Here is a 16,162-nt window from a genome sequence, read left to right on the forward strand (position 1 = left end):
ACTTGAAATGCATGCGCATCATTTCAGTGTGTATTAAATTCTAGTTTTTACTACCCACATCCGAATATTTTCAACTTTTTAAATGTCATAATGGGTATTCAATCCAAAAATATGTGAAAATAAATAGTGCGAATAACTCGTGTTACGAGAGCAATGTAGTTTAAATAAAATTAAAGAACTGCAAGATAGGATAGGAACCCCATTAGGTTTAGTTATTATGTTATAGTATTAGGTCTATAAATAGGTATGGTAAATATGTACGTATTTACTAAAAAGTATGTTTTAGTTAGTTTATAAAAAAAAGTTAATTATATTATATAGTGATTAAATAGAGTAAAAATATTTGATTTTTGTGTTCTCTTAAAAAAATTTAATTTATGTTCTTAAATTTGACCCTCTAGGATAAATACTACAGTGTTCGAGTGAAAGGAGCAGATCATTATCTGTTAACAACTATAAACCGTTTATCCCTTTTCGTAAAATCCGTGAATTGAAGGTCCCCGACCATTTGTGGCACCTTTAAGAAGCTCTTTTTCTTTAACATTTTATTAAAATACAGGGGCAATAAACAATAATCCAGACTCAAGACGTGGTCTGAAAGCAGGCGGCAGGTATCGACAGCATGCAAAATACAACGTGACATTATCATTATAAAAATATACTCTAATCTCTTTATATAGAGAGAAATAATTAGGTCATTAGGTGAATGTATAATGTTAAAATTGGTATCCGTTTGAAACTACATTCTACATTCTGTTAAAATTTTAAAGCAAAAAATATAGTTTCATTCTTCACATCTTTATTTATTTCAATGTACATTTTATTTGAAATTGTTTGGTTCAAATTATTACTACCAAGAAAGCAAGACCAGCAAGACTCTTGCAGCAAGACCAAGACCAAGAACAAGACCGGCTAGTGCAAGACCAAGGCCAAGACCAAGACTGCCTTTTAACTGCAAGACCAAGACCAAGACCACGCTTGCAAGAACAAGACCAAGACCAAGACTAGCCTGGTCTTGGTCTTGTTCTTGTTTTGCTCATCACTATAAATGAATAAAGAATAGTTTTTTCTTATTAATTTAATGTCTTTTTCATTATGTCAAGGATTATTATATTTAATAATCCTTTTTATGTCGATATTTCGTCGAGTATTGTATCGATATCGTATCGAAATCAATAGCAAAACGATATTTTTATAAGAAAGTGTTGCCGATATCGATACGATACTTCATTGGCATAACCAATACAATACTCAACACTTAAAAAGTATGGATATTGTATCGTATCGTGAAGCTCTAACGCTACATAACGTACGGCACCAGAAGAATGTTTTTCTCGTAATTGCTTCGGGAATTAGGGAAACACCTTGTTGAACTCCGTTTTTCTTTGGGACTGTGCTATCCGTTTCTAGAATGTGGAAATATTGAGAAGAACTCAATAGACTGGCGTCGTTGTCAAACACGTGAAATTATTTCAACAACTTTTTCAGTGGTTCCAAATAATTTGGGGGTTACTTCATCAGATCACGTGACGTGGATTTAAAGAAGTTGTGGATAGACAGTAACCCTTTGTTTAACAATTTATTAATCAAATGGTTTATTGAGAAATATATTGTTATGCTCTATTATATCTATCTAATTAGATTGATTAGCAAATTCTTACTTTAATTAATTATTCAATTATTTAATTTACTGTCTATGTAAAAACAAAACTAAATTCAAATTAAATTTTCCAATCAATTTTATTCTCAGGGCTAATTTTGTATTGGATACAATACCTGTGATCTGTGGCTTCTAATATTTCTGATTGCTTACTTCTTCCAGGATGGAAACAGGGAAATTGAAAACACTCAATATCATATAAATGTAATATATTGTTTTTATCAAATAAGCCGTGTACATATGATTAAAAAAATATTAAATTTAAACTTTGTTGCAACAATCTCTTACTTAATAAATTAAACTTTAACACTGATATCTCCTTGTTTGACAAAAAAAAATTATTTAATTAATTTATTATCTACTCATACTAAATTTAATAAAATTTACTTTTCTTCTTTTGACTTGTTTTCTCAAATTTTTAAGTGACTAACTACGTAAAAAAAAGTTCAATAAACAAATAAACAAATATGGGTTTGATATAAACAAATTTTCTCCATTCCGACAAATGATTTGACTAACCTTTTTGTTTCTTCACTCTCTCGTTCTCTGGATTGCGTCGTCCTTGATTCTCCCAACACATACTCTCTGGATGTTGCGAAAAAAGTCCCTCTCGTCAAACTGCTTCCAAAAATCATACAGGATTTTCTCGAATTCTGTTACTCAGTTTTCCTTGTTCGATATCTTGTGCAAAAAGATATTAATCAGCTACTCGTTCCAGACAAAACAAAGGAAGCTCCCTCGGACCAGGAAAATTGACTCTTCAACCGGTCGACAATTTGGTTTCAACTTGATTCTGCTCGCAAAGGCTGATCACACACACTCTACACTGATTACTAAACTTTTTTAAACAAAAAACTGGACTGCCTTCCACCGATGTTAATTACACACTGACCTCTCGTCTCTCGCCAAATTCTGACTCCCTTCTACCTCAGCTTTCCCACTCAATCCAAAACACGCCTCTCTCCAAACCTTTCATACCCATTTCTTCTGAAACCAAATATTCTTTCACAGAACTTTACCAATTTGTCATATTTCAAAAGATATCATAATTAGTTCTTTCCTACTTTCTACTTTAACATCTAAAACTCTATACTCTCTATACTCTTTAACATCTATACCACATTAAAAACGTTCCCGGAAAGGATCTTAAAACCGTCTTTGTTTTCGACCACGATATCCACTTTCTAATCACCGCAATGTTTGTTCATGTCCCGTGCATTTCGTCGAATCACTTATTAGTCATTTCACTTTTTCCCGAAACACTTGCTTAATAACAAAATTAAATTCTAAACAATTTTGATGATATACATGGTGATGAAAAACTATGATTTCATGGTCGTTGATATAAATTTAATTTTTTTTAAATTTCTTTACAAAAAAACAATTCTACAACAATATCTTATAGAATGACATCAACGATTAGAAACGTTCAAAGAAAGCAAGAACATGTTAATCGAAAAACTCGTCTTGCATGATTTGTATGGAAGTCTTGTATATATCAGGTTTTTCAAACGTAAATCAGGTTTTCAGACGAAGATTATTGATGATGATATTCCGATATTATTGATAAATACATTTTTCTATAATGATATACATTATTCACCATCTTATCCATTTAGCATTCAACTACATGTTTATTTTCTTCTAAAAAACGTAAGACACGTTGATTAAAACTGGCTATTTCAATTTAGATTAAACTAATAAATTCGATTCCATCAATGGCTGTTCCTGTAATGAAAGGAGTGTAGATATAACCAATTTCCAAGCCAGTTAGTTATATTGCTCGGTTTTTCTCATCCGGTTGAATTAAACATGAATGCGTTTGTTTCTATTAACAAATTAATAAAGAGCCAGGTCCGTAATCGTTTTGTTTTTGCAATCATCTGAAGAATCCCCATCGCTTACAGTATTATTGGAGGGACGCCGGTGTTCAACATTCCTCCATGGAGAGTTTGGAGTAGTTCCAATGTCTCTTTCCAGCGTTTTGCACTTGCAGTAAGTTCAATGTGTCGCTAAGCCTTCGATAGCTAAGAGGAGAACTTTTAATGAACCGTAAGATGCTGTAATTCTGGCCTGTTGAATTGTTAATGTAAATAAAACACTTTCTATTTTGCTATGACTGTAATGAAGTTGAAAAGGGCAAGAAATAGAATTTTACATGTGAACAATTGAGTTAACAACTTATCCGTGAAAGACGCCACTACACATATATTTACACTTTGTACCGGCTTTTTGCTAATTGCGGCGTGAAGAATTCTCTTCGAAAAAGCGTAAATGAAAAGAGGTTTTTGCGTACGTTCTTAATGAGTGTTGATAGTTGACTGACTGTTGCACCCCGCTCTTTCATCCCGTTAACAAATATTTCCGTTGGGTGCTTTGGGTAAAAGAGAGGGCGGAGATTAACATTCTTGGAAGTTTTCTTCGGGCACTGCGTAATGAAATTATTTATGGTTGTTACAGAGGCGGCGCGGAAATTTGTTGTTGGTGAAATAGAATTTATTTTGGGTGGAGAATACAGTTCTCCAACAATTATATTTCATCCACTGTCCCATTGTATTCTCAACTTCTTTCTATTTCTTCTATAAAAAAGTGGGCAATGTTCTGAACACCTGTACACCAGGAAAATAAGGCACAAATATACCATGTTCGGGACACTGGAGCAGCCAGGTTGCAAATGGGTTTTTTGGGTACTATATACCTAATACATTATAAATACAAAAATTCCCGTCACAGTTCGGACGAGAATTTTAGTTATAGTCGGTTCGCTAAACTCAGACGCAAATGGCTAATGATTTTAGTACGTAATTTTTTTGTTTTTTGCCAATTTTGACAAAATTTGCAAAATTACTAAATATTTAGTAATTATTAACTATTTAGTAATTATTTTTTTGCCAATAAATTACTAGCTTAAATCACTAGCCAGTTGAGGCTGAGTTTAGCGAACGTACTATATTAACAAAGTGTCAAAAATGGCAGTTTTTTCATTTAAATCGCCACAGGAAAAATAGGGTAATTAATGCCTGGTTGCACCAACAGATCTTAAGCCACAGCTTAGCTAAGCTCTACTTATAAATTGGGCCTCCTTGAGTATCACTTACGTTGCACCATAATTTTAGATTCTTACCGTATTATCAATTATATCTATTATTATATTATGGTATTCTTATTGTAATATATTATAATTATATTATATTAATTCTTATGGTATTCTCGACTTAAGCTTAAGATCTGTTGGTGCAACCGGGCATTAATATCTTATTTATAGTATCCTTCTTCTTTTAGTAGATGAGCAAAGGTTTAAAATGGCAGTTTTTGAATTTTGGTCCGATCATTTGTTGCTTCGGAAATTTCAAAATAAAACAAAAATTTCGAAAATAAAAAAGTTGCTATAACTTTTGCGAAAATGACCTTAAGACTTTCAAATTGCATGAAAAGTTGAATAAAACAGTCCATAATGCACAAAAAATTTTAATATTTGAAAAGCTGGTATTTTTACACGAATTTTCAAAAAAAACTTTTTGCCTAGGTTAATTACGGTCAAAGTAATCCACTTTTTTATTTATGCCACAGCTCCTTTGTTTATAACCATTAAGCAACCTAAGTAGCACCATTTTGAAGTTAAAGGTGTATAGTTTATGTGTATAAGTTTGAGTAAACTTTGATTTTCAACCTTCAACAGAGTGGTTAATAAAGCTTTAAAAATGACGTCCTAACGAAATCGATTCGTGGTCGGTGGAGGGGAAATATTAAAATCCGTGCACTCAAAAAATGAAATTGATTCTTCAAACATATGCTGCGATTAATATCTCCGGAGGTTGCTGATGGATTTTGATCATAATTTTTTAATTTGCATGTATTCGTAGTCCTTTAGAGTACGTTATGTATAAATACCCCTACCAAACATTACAAAATGGTTGGGGAAACCCCCCTTATCACTCACAGATATGAAAAATTGATTACGACTGATTCTAAAACCTACCAAATATACATATTATATAATTTCATAAAAATCTGTCTAGCAGTCTCGGAGGAGTATGGCAACTAACACTGCGACAGAAGAATTTTATAGATGTAAATATATAGATGGCTATTAAAAAATAGTGGTTGGGGATAGAGTGAAAATTAAGGGTTGCATGTATTTTTTTAATGCTACATAATACAAAATTAAGATAGACAATTTTACCCAAAAAAATAAAAAATAAATCTCAGGGGGGCAACCCCCCTTACAACTTATGGGTATGAAAAATAGGTTAAGACCTATTCTCAGTCCTACAGGATATACGTGTAAAATTTCACAAAAATCGGTCAAGCCGTTTCGGAGGAGTTTGGTAACTAGCACTGTTACAGGAGAATTTTATGTACACAGAAGTAACTGTGGATTAAATAATAAAAATGCCTAACTTTGGCAACATGTAAAAATACTAGATTTGAAATCCCAAAGTAGATTTACTCTACAGTCAATATTAACAAAGCTATTCAAATTGTTTAGGAGCCAAAAATGACCCTACTTTAGTAAAATGTTTTCGAAATGATAAAAATGACTTTTTATTGATTTTTTAAATCATTTTGAAAATATAAGTATTCTTCTTTCAAGATGTTTCCACAGAATTGCTGTATCATTATTATTTTTTGAACAATAACATTGCAAAAAAGGCTCTTTGGTTTAAACAAATTGAATAAAATTTAAATTAAGCGATGAATAATCTTTAAATTTTTAGGGCGTTATATGTACTGGTTGACTCAACTTTTCGTGCAATATCAAAGTCTTTAGTTCATTTTCGCAAATTTTTTATTTTCGAAATTTTAGACTTTTTTGCAATTACTGCCATTTTACACCTTTGCTCATCTACTAAAGGAAAAATACTCTAAATAAGATATTTATTAACCCTATTTTTACCTGTAGCGATTTAAACGAAAAAACTGCCATTTTTGACCCTTATTTGTTAATAACTAAAATTCTCGTCCGAACTGTGACGGGCATTTTTGTATTTATAATGTACCTATTAGGTATATAGTACCCAAAAAACCCATTCGCAACCTGGTTGCTCAAGTGTCCCGACAAAAACCTTATTTCTCTGGACTACTGAAGAAGATAATGAAGATAATAAATTCAAGAAGAAGTTTTCACTCTAATGGCACATAAAACAACATAATGCTATTCCACATCCCACCAGAATGAAAACAATGGGAACCTTCTCTGGTTACACCTCCGAGGCTTCTACAATTTGCAAGCCATACGGATACTGAGACTAAGGAAGATGAGGGAATTCTACAATTTACAATTCACGTCCCATCTGCTCAGCGCGGTAAAGTTCCAACGAGAATGGTTCCCTTCATACTCCAAACAGAGTAAATGTAAATCAAAAATGAATAACCATTCGAAACCGGTAGGGGTGCTTGCAGCACTCTCTGATTGGACTAGAATATGGTTCGGCTGTGTTTTCGTTTTGCAACGAAATTGAAAATGGTTATTCATTTTTATAATAAATTCAGTTTGGCAACATTTTGTGAAGACCAAAAGTCTTCTCGGATAGCAACAGAACCGTAATTTAGTCCAGATAAATTAATATATTTTTTAACAACAAAAATGAGATGTTTTAACCAAATAATGTTTCTATGATGTGCAAAATAATTTTAAATTCGGTTCCGCTAATGATATTGCTTTTTTTGTCCTTAAAAGTAGAAAACGAGTTTAATTTCTCTTAATTAATATTTATCGTCTAGTTCTTTTAAATGTACTAATATGCAAGTGTTTACTGTAAGTTTTAAAATGACTAATTTACAATGATTAATGGCATATAAAAATACCGGATTGTCTTTAAAATAGCTAATGGAATTTCTTAAACATATATAATACCAAATATTGATACCGTCAATGGCCATGCTGTCCATTTTTTCGAATCCTGAAAAAACTAATAAATATTTTTAAAAAATTTAAACGCAGAATGAAAGACTAAATTATTATCGAATAGAATAAATAAAAAGTTTCTTTTGAATGAGATATTTGAAATTAAAAATCACATTACATTTTCTCTTAGTTTCTCACCCCTGTAATTTATTAAAATTAACATTATAGAAGTTTTCATGGACTTTCGGCCCTCGGCAAGAACGTAATCTTTCATTCCGCGTTTAAATTTTTCAAAAGTACCTATTAGTTTTCTCAGGATTCGAAAAAAATGATTCCCCATTTCAATAGCATTGCAGCCGAAAATACGTACCCATCCCCTTAATTTAGACACCTTCATTATCAATTCTTAGGACTTTAATTTGAATTTTTATCAACACAAAACAATAATTAGTGAACAAATAAAATATTAAAAATGTATCTCGTTGATGTTCTCTGAACGCCCGTAATATAATAGGCTAAGCTTCGTGTCTGTATAGCGACTTGTTTCTAAAAGATTCTAGTTACTGCGTGTCATTTCCGTGGTAACCGCATACCTCTATCGGGAGTTATGAAATCAGTCCCGAATATAGTTAGTACGCCTAGAGTATTTTACTAAAATTTCAACAAAAAAGTGTAAATATGCAAAAAGGAAATACGAATAACAATTAATAATTGTTTGTACATCATTTTTACAGGGAGGGTGGGAGCTGTCCTTCACCATCTGTCACTGTTCAAATGCATGAAGAAATATTGACCTGACCTGCGATTCACCTTGTATATCACCTTCTTCTAATAAACTAACTTTCGAACCACAGACGGTACTTGTATGAGCCACTTTCTTACCACTGAAACATTGCCATGCTTTGGCTGGACATTTTGATGAATCATATGTATTCTACCACATCTAAAGCATGACTTATGTTGGACATAACTTCTACCAGCTTCATGACTACCATCTTTCTCGGGATTATCTCGAATCTCAATAAATTATATTTGTTCCGATAAATATTGATGTTTACTTGCTGTTTTGAAACTGAAGTAACAACACTCGCATTGAATCAAGTTCCACCTTTCGTAAAGTTACCTATTTACGCTACTGCAGTTGGATATTTACGAAATCCTGAAAAAGGAAGTCGAGCTTATTCCTCCTGGCAAGTAAAATGTAGGTATATATCCGTTACAGAGTTTCGTATAACCCACATAAATTTTAATAAAGAATCCTGTTCATTTCCTCGGAAAGCAAATCCAAGGCAGACAACGCGCGTCATTTAACGTGTTGGTAATTGAATACCCCCCTTTGTTGTTTGTTTATTTTTATACAGTCGTAAACAAAGTAGCTTGTAATTTACAAAAACCGTAAACAGTGGGACCGTCGGGCGTTGTTTGAAGTTGTAATGCTGTTAAATGGGCTGCTACTTCCGGTTTGTTGGTAGTTAGTATAGTGTGAACGACGATTAACATGGTCATTTGTGATTTTGGAAGTATGCAGAACAGGAATAGTGCACAGCACGCCATTTCCCATTTACAAGAAATTGCCCTAATGTTTTAACTTTGTATTTTTGGTATGTTTTAACATAGGATAATATTTCTTCACGACGATTAGCGAATGGAATAATTTCGAGAAATCAGTTTTAGTATTTGGTACTCGGGACTAAACGAAACGAGGTAATTAGAAAAATATAAAAGAAAAACATTGGCATACCTTTATTAGCTCAGTATACCAGAAAGAGGATGTAACACAAGGTTAAAACTATATAGACAGGAGAAATTATCAGTAGTAATTTTATATGAGAGCTATAAAGTTATCCCGAGTCCAGAGTGACACTTTGACAGTTTTAATTTCACGACCCGAAGGGGAGTGAAATTATGTCAAAGTGTCACGAGGGCAAAACAAATCGATAGTTTTTAAGAGCTCGAGGGTAATTCGATAAGATTATTTCATGCATAAAACTTTTTTTTAAATCATTTTAACTAATATCTTATTGATATATTCGCCTGAATACTTGCTAGCTGTTCCTGGTGTTCTCTTTGACAAATTGTAATACATACATTAATAATTGTCATTAATGTCACTGAATGTTCATTTTTTCATAGCAACGAAGGGCATCATCTGACGTAATACTTGACGACGGGATATTATCAAAAATTATCGGGGGTAATTACACAAGTGCATCAAAATTATCGATAATTTTATTTGAAAGCGTATTGCATAAAAACTACTAGACTTCATTTTTATATTTTGGCAAAATAGCCTGACTCCAAAGAAGGAGGGCTCGACAGTAGTTTTTAAAAGAAATACACTTGAAAGTTAAATCATCTGATTATTTTGATGCACGAGTGTAATTTAGGGAGAAAATTACTCGAAGAAAGTGAAACTATCAAATGACGAAATAATAGTTTTATTAATAGCTTCTTTAATTGACTCTACAGATTAAGTGCCAAAGCGAGACATTTTTATAGAAAAATGTTTGCAAATATATAAATGCCAAACTGACATTAAATCAAAGCTGTTGTTAGTACGTGGTTGTCGAATTCAACAATTAAAAACATGACAGTGCAATTTTCGATTTCTACTATGCAATTATCGGGTATAATATCACAAGAGAGTGAGAATAAATTGAAAATAATGCGACAGTTTTTCGAAAATTTGTTGTCTGGCAATAGACACGAGAGCCCGCAGGGCTCGAGTGGCTATTGCCCAATGACAACAAATTTGAGTAAAAATGAAGCATTATTTTCTTATTTATTCTTACTGTCGTGTGATATTCGTAAGATTATTTTTTAATACGTATATTATGGATATTTTCTTAAATGTGACAGTTGTCAAAACTAGGAAACTGGTTGACATTAAACAAAAAAGGCATCGGACAACGTCGCAAGACGTTTTAAAACCGATTGATATATATCAAATATCTTACTATACGATTGGAAGTTAAAATCATTAAAAAATAATCGCTGTAATCAAGCGATAATAATTGTCGAGTAGACAAATGGGTGAGTGTAAATTATTTTCACTAGTAATACCACTAGAGGTCAAATTATTTCCGGAAATTTTTTTGAGATCATGAATATTTTGAAAATTTCCCGAGTCGCAGACGAGGGAAATTTTCTAAAAATATTCATGATCAAAAAAAATATTTCCGGATATTAATTTGACTTCGCGTGGTATTCGGTAAGAAAATTCCACACCAAATTTGCATTTGAAAATCCAAAGCTGCATGAACAGATTAATAGCGCGCCATAGCTTTGTCAGCAATTATTTAGGCTTTCAAATTCGTAATTTCTATTCATTGTAGTTGCATGGGAATACCATTTCAAGATAGAAAATAGTATATTCTTCAATTTTACATAAGTTTTGAGTAACTGCAAGTGATAGAAAATTATTTTTTGGCGTTTTATTTTAAATTATGTAAACAAATAAAAACCAGTCTGTCAAAAATGTTCTGTTATTGTAAACGTCAAAAAATTTCCACTATAATTCGCTGTTGGGTACCCCACGAGCAAAAAATTTCCGATAAAATACCTCCGTTGCCATGGTGATCTGTCAAAATAACGTATTTTGATTGGTTCAAAATTACAGGTGTGGAATTTTCGCTGTAATTTTTATTCTTGTAGCTTTCTATTGGTCAGAATCTCTATGAATGAAATAATCAAAGTAAAATCATTTTTCGTGGTACTCTGATACAGTTACATATTTAAAAACTGCTTTTGATAAAGGAAACCGCACATATCTTATGAAAAATATAATGTCACTTAAATGCAATAAAGTTTACATGAATAGATTCGTTTAGAAATCACAATCATTTCATATCATTGCGATAACTCTGAATTTTGATTAATTACGGCGTAGATTATAATTAAACTTTGGAGAAATCACATTTTTGAAGTACATAAAACTGTCATTTATAAATACTATTAGTCTAGTGGCTATTGAAAACAGCCCCACCTTGAGCCAAGCCGATTAGAGGAACTATATACACTGGGGTACAAAAATAATCGGACACCTTAAAAATGGGTCATTTTTGATGTCTCGAATTTCCTAAACCTGTTGTCCGATTTAAGTGATTGTTTAATATGTTATAGCCTTATTCGTTAACAATATCGCTGTAATAATATTGTTATTAAACGGGCAAATTTTCATTGTATACCGGGTGTACCAATGACACTGTGTTTTTTCCCATACTTCGCATCACCCTGTGGAATATTCTAGCATTTATAAAATACTGAAATTAAAACCCAACTATAGATTCATGTTTTCTCAACATTCTATTTTTTTATTCTTTCACTTATGTTTGACCATAAAAAAGTTAGGTACTTTAACAATTACCCATGTTTTTCATGAATACAGGGTGTTTTTAAATAAGTATGGCAAACTTCAAGGGGTAATTCTACATGCAAAAATAATGACAGTTTGCTTTATAAACATATGTCCGCAAATGCTTCGTTTCTGAGATAGAGGGTGTTGAAATTTTTCTTACAAACTGATGATTTATTTATTGCTTTAAAACCGTTTGAGATATGCAAATGAAACTTGGTGGGTTTTAAGACGTAGTTATTGTACATTTTTTGACATACAAGTAAGAATTTAATATTCACCATTGGCGCGCATACGGGTAATATGAGCGGTTATATTACCCGTATGCGCGCCAATGGTGAATATTAAATGCTTAACTGTATGTCAAAAAATGTGCAATAACTACGTCTTAAAACCGACCAAATTTCATTTGCATATCTCAACCGGTTTTAAAGCAATAAATAAATCGTCATTTTGTAATAAAAATTTCAACATCCTCTATCTCGGAAACGAAGCATTTTCGGACATACCGTTTATAAAGCATCTCTCTTTTTTTATGCAGAATTTCCCCTTAAAGTTGGCCAGACTTATTTAAAACACCCTGTATTGGTGAAAAACATGGCTAGTTGTTAAATTATCTAACTTTTTATGGTCCAATGTAAGAGAATGAATCAACAAACAAAATGTTGAGAAAGCATGAGGGTATAGTTGGAATTTAATTTCAGTATTTTATAAATGCTAGAATGTTCCACAGGGTGATGCGAACTTTTAGAAAAGAAACACAGTTTGATTGGTACACCCGGTATACAATGAAAATTTAACTGTTTAGCGACAATACTATTACAGCGATATTGTTAAAGAATAAGGCTATAATATATTAAGAAATCACTTAAATCGAACAACACGTTTAGGAAATTCCAGACATAAAAAATGACCCATTTTTAAGGTGTCCGGTTAATTTTGCACCCCAGTGTACTTTGGTACGACTGACCAAACTATATCTACTTTATTATCTATAAACCTCTGCCTTAGATTTATGAAGTGGCCATTCCGAAAATCTTTTCTCTTTCTTTGACTTACGTACAATCCCATTTGATTTTAGATTTACTTATATCAATTTACGCCGTTATTATTCAAAATTCAGAGTTGGCGCAAGGATATGAAATGATTATGTTAATTTTTTTAGTAAAATGGAGTCGCTTTTCCATATAATTTCCCGGTGTTTACCTTTAGTATTTAAAGTGAAATAACGATTTTAAATTATTTATAAGTAACAAATGACTCTTTTACCAATTATTTTGTTTATTACATTATGGTTATTATACCTTTATCAGAGAGTGTTAAGCATAAGCCTAACCAGCTCTTTAGGAATGTTATACTGAGAGATTCAATATATCCTTTCGATAATATACTTAGAGGATAACAACCGAAAATGTTTTAGAATTAACACTTTTACATGCCTAATAATACCTAAATGTTTAACATACAAACATGCTTAGCAATTCCAACTTTATCATCTCTTTTCTAACAAAACACGTAAAGCCTTAACAAAAAACCTCTCAACCCCTTAAAGGTTTATTAAAACTTAAACACCCATTTTGTAAAACACCATTTTATTGACAAATTCTGTTCAGTAATTAGACACCGTCTCTCTCCCTCTTGACTTCTGCTCCAGAGCAGTTTGCTACTTCCTTTATAACTACAAATACTTGTAACTTTTCGTCTTGTATACAAGAAGAAGAGATAAGTAGAAAATAAAACCGTGTCGACAGTAGTTATAAAACAAAGTTAGAACCGACGTTCAAATTTAACCGGAGATCATTTTAATCGATTTAGTTAGAAGATTAGCAGAATAGGCCAGTGCTCTGTTGGCTTTGGTTGGTTGGCAAAAGACTTGGGAATTTCGAGCGAGGGCGACGACAAAAAAGAAATATTACTATAATAATTCAATGTCCGCTAATTGGTGAAGTTTTTACTGAATATGATCTTTAAAACTAGTTTCTATGTCTTTCTCTTCATCTTCTACGTCTTTACTTAAAGTACTTTCTTGCAAACTCGTTATCATGTTCCTGCTTTTTATTTAATGTTGGAATAAAAATAATGCTGACGTGATTTGTTTATAAAAAATTATATCTCTAGATCTCACTAGTTTCATATGTACTCTATACCAGCGGTTCTTAAACTTTTTTAGTAGCGGCACCCTTGTAGGGCTGAAAATATTTCGAGCCACACCAACCCTTGAAGCAATTTGGGAAACGACAAAAAATTAAAAAAATACAATTCTGACGCTCATTTGATTTCAATATAAACTTTATTTCAGATCAATAAAATACAGTAATTTGATATTCAAATATCCTTACTGTGATCAATGAAACTGTTTCGATGATGCTTTCATTATATCCTTTATAATTGTGGGAATCTTTGTAAGTTTGCCCCTTAAATCCCTTGATGCTTGAAGTTTGCTTCTGTATTTGTTTTTAATGTACCTAAGCATATGCGGAGAAAGACGACTCACAGAGATAATATGATGTGAAACACATAAGTTTTTTCACTGCAACCTTGCCAACAACTCCTTCACAGTATTTGAGTTTTAAACTGCTATCTTCGCTGATCTCAAGTAGATTTTGAAAAACTTTATTTGTCATTCCGACAGGTCTATTTTTTGGGTCGCACGAAAACGGGTTCATTATCCAGCTATATAAGTAATCTGAGTCTATGTCAGGAAAATAGTTTACAATACTTTCTTCCAAACCTTGCAAATGAGCAATAGCAATTTCAAAGAAGTTCCTTTGAGGATTGATTTCATTTGTTATAACAAATTTCTGTAATCGAGAGAAGTTTGTGAGGTTCCACTTTTTAACACATGCTTTGAAAAATGTAACTTTTTTACGCAAGGCTTTGATTTTATCTAATTGTGTTCCTCATTTACCTTGAAGCGAAGTGGTGGTTTTATTTATTATTTCGAAGATGTCTGAAAGGTATCCCAATTTTAGCAGCCAATTGACATCTTTTAATTCTTGGATGAAAGACTCCTCTCTAAATGTGATAATCAGTGAATCTTTTGGTTCAAATAGTCTCCCTAAAATTGTTCCCCTTGATAGCCATCGGACCTCTGTGTGAAGCAAAAGATTGAAGTGCTCCATACCCATATCTTCAGAGGTGAGCTTTAAAAGGCTTGAACCGGACGGCTCTTCACATGTCTAATTATTTTCACAGAACCATCAAATACGTCTTTCAAATCTTACGGCATCTTTTTAGTTGCCAAAGAATGGCAGTGTAAGATACAATGACTGCTGGAGGCATTTTTTGCCACTACCTTCATTCTAGACACCGCCCCACTAATTTTACCAACCATTGCAGCCGCTCCATCACTGCAAATATCCACACATTTACTCCACTTTATATTATTTTTTCTTATATACTCGTGGATAGCCTTGAAAATTTCTTCACCAGTTGCATAACTTTTAAGCTCTTTACTCATAAGTAGTTCTTCTTCTATTTTCATCCCGAATGGAAACCTCACAAACATAAGCAGAACAGTAAGTCCAGCAACGTCGGTACTTTGATCAAGCTGTAAATATCTAATGATCTCTATCTACAAAGTCTGAAGTAGTGTGAATTCTCTTGCTTATAGCGCTGTTTGACATTTGCACATTATCAATCTTCTTTTTCATATATGGACCTAACATGCATTGTACGACATCCTTCACGCAAGGTTTAATCAGTTCCTCGGCAATGGTATGTGGTTTTCCAGCTTTTGCAATGTGCAAACCAACAATAAATGATGCTTTAGTGGCGTTTTTATTTTTGCAGACTCTTTCCATCATGTATGCCCCTGCCTGAAGAGATGAAGCACGACGTTTGAAGGTTTCTTCGGCCTTATCGGCTAAACCAGGATGATTACTTTCCAAATGCCTTTTTAATTTAGATGGAACCAAGCACCCATTAGCAACAATTTTGTGACAATTAACGCATTGGCCTTCTGGTGCCTGTTCGTTGCCAACTTGAATGAAGCCATATAACGTGAGATAGCTAGGATCATACCTTCTTATTTTTCCCCGAATTTCTTTTTGGAAGGGAACCTCCTTTCCACGCATTCAGGGGGAACAACTTGGATGAGCTGGACTCGAATGGATCTCGTGGACATTTGCATCTTCTCTATCTCTGCTAGTTGTCACTGAATCAGTTGATTCAGATGCTTCAGTGACTCCACTACATTTCCTTTTCAAAAACCCAGATTTCAGCCAATTTTCCATTATTCTGGAATGAAAAAAAAGGTCCCAAATAAAAGAGAGCAAAACATTGCCAACAATGAAAGGTA

General features: G+C 32.7%; 1 protein-coding gene across 4 annotated transcripts in view; it reads right to left on the reverse strand.

Annotated features, from left to right (window-relative positions):
• LOC114335486 (EGFR adapter protein-like) overlaps window positions 1-16,162 on the reverse strand; it is a 1,026,571-nt gene that overhangs the window by 122,413 nt on the left and 887,996 nt on the right. The gene's annotated exons all lie outside the window — the stretch shown is intronic.

This window comes from Diabrotica virgifera, chromosome 2 (assembly GCF_917563875.1).
Source record: "Diabrotica virgifera virgifera chromosome 2, PGI_DIABVI_V3a".
Lineage (NCBI taxonomy): Eukaryota > Metazoa > Arthropoda > Insecta > Coleoptera > Chrysomelidae > Diabrotica > Diabrotica virgifera.